General features: G+C 38.8%; 1 long non-coding RNA gene across 1 annotated transcript in view; it reads left to right on the plus strand.

The window, feature by feature from the left end:
- The first annotated feature begins 7,393 nt into the window (after positions 1 to 7,393).
- The window catches only part of LOC140691009 (uncharacterized), a 73,419-nt gene continuing 66,464 nt past the window's right edge, over positions 7,394 to 14,348 (plus strand). Inside the window, exon 1 of the long non-coding RNA XR_012066457.1 lies at positions 7,394 to 7,481. This is a non-coding gene — a long non-coding RNA (uncharacterized lncRNA). The remainder of the gene's footprint in view (positions 7,482 to 14,348) is intronic.

Genomic DNA, 14,348 nt, shown 5'->3' on the forward strand with positions numbered 1-14,348 from the left:
TTGTATCAGAACTTTCCAAAGGAATGAAGTTGGGGAAAAGATGTACTGTGGCCACTTGTGGAGAGTGGGGCCGCGTTCTCAGCAAGTCTGTGTGTGAAAGAAGACTTGATTGCAATGACAACAACTTTTCCAAAGTCACTGATTCCTAGTGTGCTGCAATGTAGATGGCTCTGTGCTCAAAGGGCGAAGGCACGAGTTTACCACTGCTCTTCTAATCAGCTGTGACCCTGGACATGTCCCCTCACATCTCAGGGCCATTTCTAAGGTCTCTTTTGATGGTTACCATTCTATAAAACTTGGAACAAATAAAGAGATCATGAACAGAGGTACTTCGTGGAGCATGTATATTCTCTGACACGGATGTCATTCACCTGTTTAAAGGAGGAGGCAAAACCATTAGGACAGCACTGAGTAACGAGAAGTATCATCGTGTCATCAGCACCAAGGGTCTCGGTCATGCTAACTGGTGTCAGGGACAAGATCTTTTCCATTTGAGAGGAGAAATGTTTATAAAAATAATGAGCCAAGAGGAAGTGATATAGGAAAGAAGAAAGGATAAGAGGGACTGACAAAAAAAAAGGAGAAAGAGGTAGGCAGTGGTGGGCAGGTCAGGAGACTCTAGGGCAAGAGGGAGAGGCAGTGGACACTCGAAATTCCAGCACTGCCCTCCCATCCTGTATACTCAAATGACGCTTTCACGTCAAAGGGCAGATATCTTTGCTGATAACCTTTGACAGTCTCAGTGATTTTTCACATTGAGTCAATCATCTTTTATTCAAATAGTAGAAACTAATATTTGTTTCATCTTTTAAAAGCTCTTTTGCATAAATTACCATTACTCATCACAGCATCACTGTGAGAGTTTCGTTGTAGTCTCTATTTATCTATGGTGAAACCAAGATTCCCAAAGTTTATGTAACTTTTCCAAGTTCACATATGAAGTGAGGCTGAGATCCGCATTTCTGCCGTCCTAAGTCCAGCCCTTGCTGCTACACCCTGCCAACTCTCCTTTTTAGGAGTGAATTTTTAATAGGAAAGATAGAGGCTGCCACGAAAGGTTGATGGGAGAGAATCAAAGGCGAGCTTAACATACTTCATGATTTTGCTTTAGTCTATTCCAGTCAGGGTTCTGAATTCTTCTGAGTTACACATTCTTTGGCTAGAGAAAGTATTTTTTCCCTGCATAAAGCCAATATATCCTATAATCATAGTTCTCATTTTTTTGAATCTTTATTACAGTTCAAGCACCATGTTATATGATATACATAAAATGTATCAATACAATGTCACATTTAATTCTTACAGCATAAAGTACAGACATTACTCCCCCTTATCAGTTTTACTGATCAAGAGACTAAAGTTTAGATTACTACTTTGTGTGACATCATTCAATTTATTTAGGTATTCAATGGAGGGCCAGGATTTGAATCTGGCCCATCATATTTCAAATCCCACCCACCTAGCTACTACCTAAGAATCCAAATTTTTATATTTAGTAGCTCAAGGAACTAACCAACAATCTGCATGGAGCACATAGTTTTTCTCCTAAATGTTGGGCATATGACAATCCTGTTATATCAAGGTTCAAACTATTCAAACATATGAATTAACCTAATGGAAAAAAAAAGGATTATTTGAACTAGCAGGACAGAATTTAATAAAATTATTTTGTGATTAATGTGTTATTCTTTCATTTGGCATGCAGAAAAATAGCCTCTCAATTGCATTAAGAGGAACATATCCCACAGCTAGGTAATTTTAAGAGACCACTGGAACAGTTGGGCACGTACAGCCATTGTGTTTGCAAGTTAGGTAATGCTGGAGGCAAATGCCATCTCCATGGGAACCTACACCCATGGCAGTGGCTAATTGATCATTGGAGATCTTGAGTCCCTGTACCATGCCAGAGTCACTGAGTGATTCAAAATGTCCCTCAATTACTCAACTGAGAGAGGAAGTCATAGGTGACTTTCCATGTGGAACACAATATTAACACCTTGGCAGGTCTCCTTTGTCTTTGAGAGCCCACAGGGCTGGAATTTGAAATTCTGCCTTCTGTTCTTAGCCTGCTTAACCTCCTAAGTGGGGGTTTGGGATGGAAATAATGGTGCATGAAATACTTAAAGTGGGGGCTTATCTCCTGAAAAGAGAGGGAGACTTGGGAGAGAAGAGATTGTGTAGGATTGGCTCTCAAGAGAAGAATTAAAGGATGATTTAATAAACGAAGGAGAAAGTACAAGAACTTAGAGATTTCAGTGAACACCTGGAAAAACTGCTTACTGTAGATTTTAAAAACATTTCCGGAACTTTATATCATTTTATTTTTAAAAATATGATTGGTTTTAGATGGTATCATTTATAATTGAAATTAACAGGAAATTCATCAGCGGGTTGGGTGCTTACTTAGGAGATAGTTCAGGTTGGGGAGTTACTTTACTTGAAGAAAGGAAGGGTCAGATACACCCATCTCAGAACCAGCATCAAAAAAGAAGACTGATATCCTCATGGAGGTGGTAGTGTGTGTGTGTGTGTGTGTGTGTGTCTGTGTGTCTGTGGGTCTGTGTGTCTGTGTATTGGAGGGTAGGGATGAGCACGTATTGGGTGGGGATGATGGCTCAGAGACCTGATGTGACACCAGGACACTAAGCAGCAGGAAAAGACTCTAGGAAATATTCAGCACTAGTCACATCCATCTTCATTCAATCTCCATCCTTTGGTATGTACAAGAATGTAGATAACCTCTCTCTTAAAACTTACTCCTGCATCTTGATGCCCAGATGTACCTCATCAAACATGACCCGAGTCAGAACAGTAAAGAGAGAGAAGATTCATTTGGGTGCATGGAGTCTTCACCCATGTCTAACATTCCTCTGATTTCTTTCTTTTTTTTAAATTAATTAATTTTATATTGAAGTGTAGTCAGTTTACAATGTTGTGTCAGTTTCTGGTGTACAGCATAATAGTTCAGTCATATATATACACACATATATTCATTTTTATATTCTTTTTCATTATAGGTTACTACAAAATTTTGGATACAGCTCCCTGTACTATACAGTATAAACTTGTTGTTTATCTATATCATATATAGTAGTTAGTATCTGCAAATCTTGAACTCCCAATTTATCCCTTCCCATACCCTCCACTCTAGGTAAGTATAAGTTTATTTTCTACGTCTGAGTCTTTCTGTTTCGTAAATAAGTTCATTGCCTTTTTTATTAGAGTCCACATATAAATAATATCATATGGTATTTTTCTTTCTCTTTCTGGCTTACTTCACTTAGAATGACAATCTCCAGGTCCATCCATGTTGCTGCAAATGACATTATTTTATTCTTTTTTATGGCTGAGTAGTATTCCACTGTATAAATAAACCACAGCTTCTTTATCCAATCATCTGTTGATGGACATTTGGTTGCTTCCATGTCTTGGCTATTGTATATAGTGTTGCCATGAACATTGGGGTGCATGCATGTTTTTGAATTAAAGTTCTCTCTGGATATATGCCCAGGAGTGGGATTGCTGGATCATGTGGTAAGTCTATTTTCAGTCTTTTGATGCATCTCCATATCATTTTCCATAACAACTGCACCAAACTACATTTCCACCAACAGTGTAGGAGGGTTTCCTCTTCTCCACACCCTCTCCAGCATTTATCATTTGTGGACTTTTTAATGATGGCCATTCTGACTGGTGTGTGATGATACCTCACTGTATTTTTTATTTGCATTTCTCTGATAATTAGTGGTATTGAGCATTTCTTCATGTATCTATTGGCCATTTATATGTCTTCATTGGAGAATTGCTTATTTAGGTCTTCTGCCCATTTTTGGATTGGTTTTTTTGTTTTTTTCTTATTATGTTGTATGAGCTGTTTATATATTCTGGAAATTAAGCCCTTGTCAGTCTCATCTTTTGCAAATATTTTCTCCCATTCTGTAGGTTGTCTTTTTGTTTTGCTTATGGTTTCCTCTGCTGTGCAAAAGCTTGTAAGTTTAATTAGGCATCATTTTAAAATTTTTGCTTTTATTTCTATTGGCTGGGTAGACTGCCCTAGGAGAACATTGGAAGATTTATGTCGGACAATATTTTGCCTATGTTTTCTTCTAAGAGGTTTATAGCATCTTGTCTTATGTTTAAGTCTTTAAGCCATTTTGAGTTTATTTTTGTGTATGGTGTGAGGGAGCATTCTAACTTCACTGATTTAAATGTCCAGTTTTCCCAACACCATTTGCTGAAGAGACTCTACACCATTATACATTCTTGCCTCTTTTGTCAAAGATTAACTGACCAAAAGTCTGTGGATTTATTTCTAGACTCTCTATTCTGTTCCATTGTTCCATATGTCTGTTTTTGTACCAGTAGCATGCTGTTTTAATTACTGTAGCTCTGTAGCATTGTCTAAAGTCTGGGAGGGTTATTCCTCCAGCTTCATTCTTTTTCTTCAATATTGCTGTGCCAATTTCTGGGTCTTTTGTGATTGCATACAAATTTTAGGATTATTTGTTCTAGTTCTGTGAAAAATGCCCTGGATAATTTGATAGGTATTGCATTAAATCAATAGATTTCTTTGGGTAGTATGGCCATTTTAACAATATTAATTCTTCCAATCCAAGAACATGGGATATCTTTCCATCATTGTTATTTGCCTTGAAGTATTTTTAAATTTCTTCTTTGATTTCACTGTTGACCCATTAATTTTTTAGTAGCATGTTGTTTAATCTCCATGCTGGTTTTTTTTTCCTTTGTTTTTCTGTAGTTGATTTCTAGTTTCATGGCATTGTGTTCAGAAAAGGTGCTTGAAATCATTTCTATCCTCTTAAATTTGTTGAGGCTTCTTTTGTGCCCAAGTACATAACATAGCCTAGAAAATGCTCCGTGTGCACTTGGAAAGAATGTATACTCTATTTTGGGGGGATGTAATCTTCTGAAATTATCAACCAAGTCTAACTGTCCTATTGTTTCATTTCATTTCTCTGTTTCCTTGTTAATTTTCTGTCTTGAAGATCTGTCCAGTGATGTTAATGGAGTGTTAAAGTCTCCTACTATGATTGTGTTCCCATCAATTTCTCCCTTTATATCTGTTAGTATTTGCTTTATGTATTTAGGTGGTCCTATATCGGGTGATATATGTTAACAAGTATAATATCTTCATCTTGTATTGCTCCTTTAATCATTATATAATGCCCTTGTTTATCTTTCTTTATTGCCTTTGTTTTAAAGCCTATTTTGTCTGAAATCAGTATTGTTACTCCTGCTTTCTTATCATTTTCATTTGCATGGAATATCTTTTTCCATCCTCTCACTCTCAGTCTACGTGTGTCCTTCTCCATAAAGTGGGTCTCTTGTATGCAGCATATGGTAGGTTCTTGTTTTATTATTCAGTATGCCACTCTATGTCTTTTATTGGAGCATTTAGTCCATTGACATTTATGGTAATTATTGATAGATGTGTGTTTATTGCCATTTTGAACTTAGTTTTGCAGTTGACTTGGTATTTCCTCTTTATTCCTTTCTTTCTCTTTTTGTGATTTGATAATTTTCCTTTGTAGTATCTTGGTTTCTTTTTAGTTTTTTTGACTCTAGTATAAGCTTTTGGTTTGTGGTTACCCTGTTTGGTATGTATATTAACCCATTACTATACCTATTTGTTTTAAACTGATAGTAATATAAGCTCATACCCATCCTACTGAGAACAAAAAAAAAAAAAAGGAAAGAAAAAATTCTATATTTTCTTGCTCCCCTCCTCCACCCTTAATGATTTAGATGTCCTCTTTTACAGTTTCATGTTTATTCTGTTGTAATTCATTATAGTTATCACCTTTCCAATTATGGTTTTCTCCTTTCTGTAGCATCCTGCTTCTTTTCTAGAGTAGACCTTTCAATATTTCTTTTAGTATAGGTTTAGTGTTGCTAAAGTCTTTCAGTTTTTGCTTGTCTGTGAAGTTCTTTATCTCTCCTTCTATTCTAAAGGATAGACTAGCTGGATAAAGTATCCTAGGTTGCATCTTTTTTTTTCATTCAGGAATTTGAATATATCTTTCCACTCCCTTCTGGCTTGCAGTGTTTGTGTAGAGAAATCAGCTGAAAGCCTTATGGGGGTTCCCTTGTAACTAACTCTTCTTTTTCCTCTTGCTGCATTTAGAATCATTTCTTTATCCTTAACCCTGGCCATCGTGATTATAACATTTCTTGGTGTAAGTCTGTTTGGGTTCTTATTGTTTGGGACCCTCTGTGCTTCCTGTCCTTGTATCTGATTCCTTCTTTAGGTTTGCAAAGTTTTCGGTCATGATTTCTTGAAATACCTTTTCCATCCCCTTTGCTCTCTCTTCTCCTTCTGGGACCCTTATTATGCATAGGTTGGCAAGCTTTATATTATCCCATAGGTTCCTTAATTGTTTTAATTGGTTTTTATTAGTTTTTCTTTCAGCTGTTCTGGTTGGGTGACTTGTGTTGTCCTGTCTTCAAAGTTACTTGTTCGTTCCTCTGCATTATCTAGCCTACTTTTTACAGCCCTTAGCTCAGCAAATGAATTTTCCAATTTTAATGGACTCCTCTTCATGATTTCAATTTCCTTTTTGACATATTCTCTGTCTCTATCACAATCTCCTTAAGTTCCTTCATTACTTTGATCACTCCTTTTTTGAAATCATGATCTAGTTGACTATCAAGGTCTATTTCATTGATCATTCTTTCAGGGGATTTCTCTTGTTCTTTTAATTGGGAGTGGTTCCTCTGCTTCTTCATTTTACTTATATCTCTCAGGCACTGTGGGTTATGAAGTATCAGTTATCTACTGTGGTCCCGAAGGTGTTTGTTTGTTTATCTAAAGCAGATGCAGAAATAAAACTAAAAAAATTTAGAAGAAAAAAAAAGATTTGAAAACAGAGTATAATCAATACAGAAGTACAAAAAAAAAAGAAAAATAAAAACCAAGTTGAGACAAATTTTTTACAAATTAAAAGTAAAACGATTTGAAAACAGTGTAATCTATAACATAAGAACAAAACAAAGAGAAGTAAAAATCAAATTGAGACAAATTTTTTTTAATTAATAAAAATATTTTAAAAGAACAATTTAAAAGGGATATAAAAAATTAAAAATAAAAAATTGAGAAAACTTAAAAAATAAGAAAAAAGAAAAGAAAAAAAAGTGGATGTGTTCCCCTGGAGACTGTACGCCCTTAATCATTTTGCCAAGAGATGCTTCTTAATTATGGGTTCTGTGCTTTTTGTCCGTTATCCCTTTGCTGGGGCTGTGGCCGTGCTGTGTTGGGCAGAGCCCGCGCCGGGGACTGAGCGCAGCCTCCATTCTGTGCTGTGGTTGGCGCCGCTCCCGCCCTCGCCCTGCTGCGCAGACTCGGCTCGCTGGTTCCCATCGGCCCTCGAGTCGCGCCGCGGGTGCGCGCTGCTCCCAGTGCCAGTCAGCGGGCGGGCCGCGCCCGCGCCTGACGCCGTGTCCCGAAGGCGCCGCGCTGCACGGTAGGTGGGCAGACGCTCCCCGGCGCGGGGCCGCTCCCCGCGCCGCCCCAGGTCCGCGCTCCGCAGGCAGGCTCGGAGCGAGTGGCCGCCCCAGCCCTCGCCCCTGCTCTGTGCCGCAGCTCCGCTCCTGGTTCCTCTGTCCTCGAGCCGGAGTTCACAGAGACCCCCGGGAAGAACAGTCCCCTCTGCCTGGGGCTGTAACAAGCCTCAGTCCCGTCTACGAGGTTGCGGAGCCCCAAGGTACGGGTCCAGGTTTGCACCCCGCCTCCGGCCGGGCGCTGCGCGCCAGAGGAGATGGCGGCTGGGTGTGCGCCCCACGGCTCTTCCCCCCAGGACGCGCCAGTAATGGCGCCGCGGGTCTGAGGAGACACAGGTTACGGAGCCCCTCCCCCCAGGGCACACCAGCAGTGTTGCTTTCCTTTTTTCTTTTGTGTTTTTGGGGGACCCAGGCTATTCTGATCTGTACACCCTCCCAGCCACAGCGCACAGCACAGTGCAGTCCCCTGGGGCTGCATCTGCACAGTCGGCGCGAGTCCTGCGCCCCATCACGCAGCCTGGCCTGTCGCACTGCTGTTGGTTCGCGTCTAGGGCTGTGGGTCGCGTCTAGGGCTGCGGGTCACGGGGACCCTTTGTTCCCCTTTAATATAGTTCTGTTGGTCAAGGGTTATTCTGTTCAGATTATAGCCTCGGAGGTTCCCCCTGCTTCCTGCTCACCTCTCCGTTGGAGACGGGGAGACCCAGCCATTGAGCACTATTCCTCCTTTGACACTTCCTCCCCACGGGACCGGTCCTGCACTATTTTTCATTTTCTTTCTTTTTTCCTTTCTCCTCCCAGATTTCTGCTGTATTTTGTCTTTTGAAGAAAGCGATATTCTGTCACTGTTCAGCAGGTGGTCTGATTGGATGGGTGGGTGTGTGGATGTTAGTCTTCGTGTATTTGTAGGAGAGGGTGAGCTACGAGCTATGAGCATCCTTCTACTCCACCATCTTGGTCCTTCTCCCCTTATTTTTTTATTATAGTTGCTGTAAGAAAGGAACAGAACCACCCATGTGTTCTCCTGCTAATCTAAGCTTATAGAGAAAAAGGGCTTATCACGTTCATTTCCACTGGATTTTGCCGGAAGAGTCCCAAAAGGCTAGCCTGTAAAGAACTTTTACCTTCTGCAGACTAAGACTGTGGTCACAGTCCCTCTCATTTCTGCAGTCTTAAGGGGAAGGGAGTGGGCTCCAGCTAGAATCCCGCCAAATACAACCACCACTGGGGAAGAGGGAAACTTTCCCTTGACCCGTCTTAGTTCTTTCAGTTGGTTTAAAAATTAGTTGACACAGGACAGATAAACAAGGAAAAAAAACAAATTTAATTTATATGAAGAGGTCTCATAGACATGAGATTCTGAAAGAGCCTAAAGCAGCCACTTATGTATCATTTATAGAGAGAGAAACAATTATTTGTAAAGTTGTTTTGAAAAAAAGAGAAAAAGCGTTTGTGCTTGCAGTAGCAATTTAGGAAGAAGGCACGAAGTTTGTTTATATAGCTTCGTTAGCGTAGAATTCCCAAACCTGGTGATAAGGGTGCTTACTATTCTCCTGGTATGTGGAGAATACTATTATGTGAGAGATTTATTTCCTTTCTCATAAGGGGGTAGAGGGTGATTTTGAATATAATTTTATTTCATCCGCTGTTTCCAAGTAAATTTCACTGACTATATTCAATATACCATTGTAGCCCATCTTCGGGTGGCCTGTTGTAAACACCACGAGGTAATAGCCAAATGATGATAATTACGAATTTTTTAAAAGTCATGGTAGAAAAGATAAAACATGCACCATCCACATGCAACTGTCTCAACTGTGTGCCATGCCATTCCATGAGCCTTGTCCTTTGTAGCAGTTTGTTCCCTAAGTGGATGGTTTGAAGAAATGGCTAAAGAAAAAATTCCTAACTCACCTTTAGAATTTTACCTTACTAAAGTTATGGGGTGAGAAATTCTACTCACACGACCTTTGTGGCACAGAATTGTGTGAGGGTGTTCAAGCCGCTTAGGAAAACTGTTTGTGAAGTACATTTTTCCATATTTACAAAGGTACACATCAGAAAGAGCTGTCTGTTACTAGTTTTGATCACCAGAAATGGACAGATAGATGGATAACAACAGCAGAGAAAAACAGTGATGGTACTGAAGCTTCCTATATGCTTTCTGTAACTTACATAAATGCAAAGGCAGCTGTCGGTCCAATAAAAGAGAATAAAGCAGCTGACCACTGCCAGGATCGTGCGGGTGGCCTTTGTTTCAGGCGAGGCTCGTGGGCAGAGGCTGGGCCTGTGCACATGCTGAACTGCCTTACGATGTGTGTGGAGGAGCATTACCATGTACAGACTGCTCCAGATCATGAGGATCATACACAGGAAATCTCGTACCATCATGGATCCTAGAAAACCAGCATTCGGAAGTTCCTCACCTCTTCTCCAAATACAATGTGTTGGAGAGAATATTTCTCCAATGGCAGTGGTGTTGTTGGGGGCAATGGGGTCTTTGACAAGGGAGGTATAGATTAGCATGTTCGTAATCCAGAAAAAAGAGAAGGCAGGAAAAATGTATGTGGAGATCTTGGGTTTCAGCCATGCCCAACTGGAGTTACTGGGAGTGATAATCACGGCCTGATAAATATTGAGGAAGGTCGTTGTACACAGGGAAACACCGCGGTTGACTCTGTAGGTGAACAGCATTGCCTTACAACCTACGTCATCCAGAAAATCTTTTACTCCAAAGGAACTTATTATTTCTGGAATCCCTATGGAAATAATTGTCATGAAGTTTGCTAGCGTTAAATGGGTGAATATAAAATCTCGGGGCTTCTTTGTATGAGACTGAAATACAAAGCTATTAATGTTTAACAGCAGTAGATACGTATTCCCAATAAAACCAACCCCAAATTGAGAGAGAAAGAGTATTCCCCAAATAGTATCATTTGTAACTGGAGTTGTCATTGGCCTCTTATGCGTCGGATAGGCTCCTGCACAGCATCAAACTGAGCACAGACGACTGGTAGCCTTCATTAACAGAATGGGATTCTGTGGGAAGTACACGATGTGTGATCGCTCCCTGAGGTGGGATGTGCAAATGCTCTGCAACAATATTCAAGGAATTTAGAATTAGTTTCAGATATAGGCCAAGGATTTTTGAAGTCACTTCAGAGGAATGCTTGTGTCAAGACAAAGCATGCCTCATCTGTGAAAACTTCACTGTAATCTAGTTTGAGAGACATGCATTCAGTATCCTGAATGACAACTTTGTAGTTATTTTAACATAAAAGAGTACATTTGTATTGATATGCCTTACGTGGAAAGTGTATGTTTTAATGTGTAACAGTAATTCTGATTTATGGAAATTCTGTTTATGTTCTGGAAATACTCTGAAGTTCATTTAGAATTTTGGAATGCAATTCCATCTTCTGACATAAATATCAGGAAATTAAGATATTTCAAAGCATATTATTACATTTCTACATGACACATCATGGTTTTTGTCATTCACCAAAAGCAGATCTCATCCCCAAAGTAGCAAAGGAACATCGAATTATGTAAATTCCTTTTCTAGACCCTTTAGACCCTTTACCTCATTCTTCTCAAATTCCAGTTCCTTCCAATGCACTGAAGAAATGTCAGATCAGCTCTTACATCAGTTCATGGCAGCCTCCATCTCTTTTCTGAACATTCCCTTCATCTCATTGCTCCGTCCTGTGGTCGTAAGTTCTCTTGCAACCGTCTATAGTAGTGAGATTTCTTTTCTCCCATACCTCTTACACTACCAGGCTTGTCGAGGAGAATGTCCTCTTCAATAGCCAGCATCCTTTCCTATAATTCTCCATCACTCTTGCCTGGAAACACTTGTTATAAGTTTAGTGTCCATCAGCATCCTTGTGGAAGTAACCTTCTGACCGAATGTCACACCACTCTTTAGTTCTGGACTCACTGTGACACTCCACAACTCAACTCCTCATATGTTCCTGGTGATTATACAGACATACTGGTGATTCTAGGATCATACAGATGATATGTTTGATACCCTCCCTCTCTTACATTGACTGTTTCCTCACTTTCAGAAATCTTGCCCCCACTCACCTCATCCATTCTCTTTTTCTTGCATCTTGGAGGTTGTCATTACCAATCACTGAAACTCACTAATTTCACTTTCAAGCATTTCATTCTCATACTATCAGATAATTCCAGCTTTCTCTGTCTTATTCTCTGATTTCCAATAACGTGAAGCTCATTTAAAACTAAAGATATTTGAGATCAGATCCAAAAGATGCAAGAGATAAAGCTTCTTGTCGCCTCCCTTATATTACTAAAAACAGCTACTTCTGGGAGTGAAACTTTCTTAAATTCCCTTATATGAGACAGTTTTATGACCATAACGTCAGCAGGACCTGGAAAATATTAATCTCTTTTCTCTTCATAACTTTCTTATTGCCACTCTCCCCTCCTTACCTAAATGTCCATGATCTGTATTATAATTGTTTCCTGCAAAAGTGGCCGAATCGATTATTTTTCATTTTCCTTCTGCATAGTCCATGAAAATCAACCCCAGATAAACTTTCTTAGTTCTTGGCTTCCTTTCCAGATACACAAGGCTGTAGAAAGCAAAACCTGTATGTTAATGAACATACATCAAGTTGTTTTCCTTACTGCAGTGAGCTTTCACTTCTGGCTGGAAATTGCACATGATCATTTCCATAAATAAGAAAGTCACATTCATATATATTTAACATTCATTTATGATTTAAAAAAAAGAAAGCTCCTTGTTATAACACCAAAGGAGATGTAACTCAGGAAGGTAGCTAATCAACACACAGAACAAACATACAAAATCTGAATCCAAATATAATTTTCCGATATATCAGAAATGTGAGAAGTGTATCAACTATCATGTTCCATTTTGTGTTACATTTTGGCTTCTAACATAAGTGGTAAAGAACAAGAATAAGAAATCTAAGCACTCCAAAAAACACAGAATATAATTGTCATCATTATAAGATGGAATGTTAAGATGGTCTACACTGAAAGTCATATTCAGACTCTACAGCAAAGTATTATAATATGGAACAAAGTTTACTTTTGTACAAAGTTATTTCCCTACACCATGAAATTTTAGAAAATATAAAATGTACAATAGTGCTAATATTATGAGATAATCTCACATTCGTGGAAGAATTTCTTGGATAAAATTTTAAGTGTTAAGAAAGACATCAAAAAGTAGTATCATATAAAACCCTTAGAAATCAGAATATCAAACACCACAGACAGCCAGTCCTCACCAAAATTTACAATTTCATGCAATCTGAACTGCTTTGTTAGACTGAACTTGACTAGCTGTTTCTAAAAACTTGTTGGATCAAAAAAGCATGAAAGCAAGGCATTTTAAGTCTGCCAATGAATCAGCATAGGAGGAGACTGTTTAAAGTGAAACAAATAATAAGTAGGAGAGACGATAGTGAAATAAAGGAGAAAGAGACTAAAATCCAGAGAAAATGTTGAATCAAAGTGGAATAGTAAAGAGAAAGACAAGAAATATGGAGGCACAAGTGAAAGTGGAAATGAAACAGGAGGATGAATGTGGTTCTATTTCAGCTGGATAATCAGTTAAATGAGGGCAGGAAGGAAGAAGATAAAAATAATTTTTGTAAATTTGAAATAAACAGATGTAAACAAAAGAATCTGGGAAGTGTGAAGAATGACTAGAAATTAAAACATTATTATGCTATAGGACTGTCTGAATAAATTAGAAGGTATGAAGTAGAAGACTTCAGGGAGGCAGGAAAAAAGAATCATTTTCCAAAAGCATCTGTTTTCTTAGGAAGAAAGTATTTTATACGACTATGTAGATAAGATTGAAGAAACCCAACGGGACACTTGGAGTCAACTGGAAGCATATTTGAAAGTACAGACATTGGAGATTGAAAAGATTCAGGAAAAGGTTTCTTGGAGATTCCCTTCTGCAACCCAAAGAAGAAACTCCTGGGAATGAAGCTGTCATAAATTCCTAGATCTGGGGGAGTTTTGTGGCCATCAAATTATGGAAACTACCACTTGTATCTGCATAAGCAATGATTATCACAAACTTTCTTATACTTACTTTATTCCCATGGAAACCCATTTGTTCTTCTGTAGAAGCTCCTTTTGTGCTTCCGTTTCCTTTCTGAGGTTGGGAATACAAGCACCTAATTTTAGCCATTTCCCAGATACTTACTTTGTGACCATCCGTATAAATCTAAATACAATTTGTGTGTGTGTGTGAACCTACTTTTTATCACTTTAAGTTGCAAGTCTCCCTACAAAATACAGGAGGGTGGAAAAAATTTTTTTTCCTTTCCAACAGGATGAATAAGAAATCTAAAAGCTCAAAAGGATACACATTTGTATAAAAAAGAATAAAATAATGCCTCTGGCAGCACCATGGTTGAACCTGGAGACTGTCAAACTAACTGATATAAGTCAGAAAGAGAAAGAAAAATACAACAGGATGTCACTTGTATGTGGCATCTAAAAACAAGACGCAAACAAACAATTTTACAACAGAGAAACAAATTCACAGACATAGAAAATAAACTTGTGGTTACAGGGGAAATAAATGAGAGGGTTGAGGGATACACTGGGAGTTCAGGATTTGCAGATTCTAACTGCTATATATAAAGTGGACAAACAACAAGGTCCCTCTGTACAGCACAGGGAACTATATTCAATACCTTGTAATAGCCTATAACGAAAAAGACTATAAAAAGGAATATGGATATACATGTACAACTGAATCACTATGCTGTACACCAGGAATTAACATAATGCTGTAAGCCAAATATACTTCATTT

The sequence above is a fragment of the Vicugna pacos genome, chromosome 3 (assembly GCF_048564905.1).
Source record: "Vicugna pacos chromosome 3, VicPac4, whole genome shotgun sequence".
Lineage (NCBI taxonomy): Eukaryota > Metazoa > Chordata > Mammalia > Artiodactyla > Camelidae > Vicugna > Vicugna pacos.